The following is a 2,500-nucleotide window of genomic DNA, read 5'->3' as shown; positions in this document are numbered from 1 at the left end:
ATATATATATATATATATATATATATATATATATATATATATATATATGTGTGTGTGTGTGTGTGTGCGTGTGTGTGTGTGTGTGTGTACCTGTGTGTATGCGTGTGTGTGTTTGTGCATGTACTCACGCACAAATATATATATATATATATATATGTATATATATATATATATATATATATATATATATATATATATATATATATATATATATATGCATATATATACATATATGTATATATGTATCTATTTATTTAGTTATTTATATTTATACTATATATACATATATATATATATATATATATATATATATATATATATATATATATATATATATATGCAGTATATATATATATATATATATATATATATATATATATATATATGTATATATATTTATATGTCTGTGTCTGTGAGTGCGTGAGTGTACTTGTGTATATACTCACACACAAATATATATATATATATATATATATATATATATATGTGTGTGTGTTTATATATATATATGTATATATATATATATATATATATATATATATATATATATATAATTTTATGTCTATATATATATATATATATATATATATATATATATATATATATATATATATATATATATATATATATATATATATATATATATATATATAAACCCCTCTATGTTAAATTGAAGTGAAAATTCCTAGACGTCAACAGACGAAGAATGTTATTCCAAAAAGTGTCTTCTTCTCCTAAAAGGTTGGAAGAATCTTTCCAACTTTAGTTCAACTCTCAACTACTTTGTCGACTCTTGTCCGTCAAACCAGACTTCGACCCTTAAACAGATTTTTCTTTCTCTCTGTCAGTAAAGCATTATTTTGAACTTGGGAAATTATCGTGTTCATTGAAGATCTAAAGATAATAAATACATACTTAGTGTAGATTTAGAAATATAAATAAAAATAAAACTTTCCTAATTCTCTTCGTCTTCTTCCTTTCAGCTTTCTTCGACGCTTCCAAAATGCCTACACCTAATTTGGTATCTTTACTGATTCCAGACACGAATCATGACTCATTCTCTATCCCAACACACACACAATATATCTTCGGTTAAAGACCTGGCGAGGAAACATTAATCATTCAGAGAGATTTCCTCATATTTCATATGTGAGAAATTTATTTTGGGTTATTAGATTTTTTCCCATATATATATTTTTTTTACGTTTAGACATTTTATATAGATAAATGTTTTTCTTTTTATTAAGAATTATGAATTTATTTTCATTCTAATCCGTTTCGAATCATTTAGTTTGTTTTTGGAACTATGTATTTCTAAGTTTCTATAAACATCGAAGGATAAATTTCATTCAATTAAGCTAATGCTGAGGACAGGTGAGGCAAAACCTATTCCATTATACTCTTCCGAAATTGTTTCTGACATTGAAAGTAGAAACAAGTAATCCAGTTGGGTCGTTGGTCTTGGTATTTGGGTAGGGCTTAGAATCTTACTATATTAACGTATTTTTACCCATTTTGTATGGGGTAAGCATGCTTGCCTTCTTTTGAAGGGCTTTCCATAGGCTTTGTGGTAGAGTGTAGTCCCGATCGGCTGCCTTGCCTGTGTGACGAGCCGAGAGTAGGCTGGGACTCAGTTGCTCTCATCTCGCCTTTGAGTCACAACCTACTTTCGGCTTGTCACACAATCGTACACAGTAACAACATTTCTCTTTTTCGTATATATACACACTAGGTGCCGGCAAGAAGGTCACAAAATACAATAGGCTATTTCTTGTCCAAACGGCGACCGGTTCTGTTAACAGTTAACAATGAGAAATAGGCAGACAGGTTAATACAAGTTGTTTTCAGTGGGAGGGGAGAGCAAAGATACAAAGGATTATATATACAAAAAAGAGAAATATTGTTACTATGTACGATCGTGTGACAAACGGGTGGTACACCTGAAATTGCTTAGAACCCGGTAGTGTATGTTCATGTGTTGTACCAGTCACCAGCATCCTTCTTCCCACCAGTAGTGTATGTTTATTTGTTGTACCAGTCACCAGCATCCTTCTTCCTACCAGTAGTGTATGTTCATGTGTTGTACCAGTCACCAGCATCCTTCTTCCCACCAGTAGTGTATGTTTATTTGTTGTACCAGTCACCAGCATCCTTCTTCCTACCAGTAGTGTATGTTTATTTGTTGTACCAGTCACCAGCATCCTTCTTCCCACCAGTAGTGTATGTTTATTTGTTGTACCAGTCACCAGCATCCTTCTTCCTACCAGTAGTGTATGTTCATGTGTTGTACCAGTCACCAGCATCCTTCTTCCCACCAGTAGTGTATGTTTATTTGTTGTACCAGTCACCAGCATCCTTCTTCCTACCAGTAGTGTATGTTTATTTGTTGTACCAGTCACCAGCATCCTTCTTCCCACCAGTAGTGTATGTTTATTTGTTGTACCAGTCACCAGCATCCTTCTTCCTACCAGTAGTGTATGTTCATTTGTTTTACCAGTCA

This window comes from Palaemon carinicauda, chromosome 34 (assembly GCF_036898095.1).
Source record: "Palaemon carinicauda isolate YSFRI2023 chromosome 34, ASM3689809v2, whole genome shotgun sequence".
Lineage (NCBI taxonomy): Eukaryota > Metazoa > Arthropoda > Malacostraca > Decapoda > Palaemonidae > Palaemon > Palaemon carinicauda.
This window is presented reverse-complemented; position numbering follows the sequence as displayed.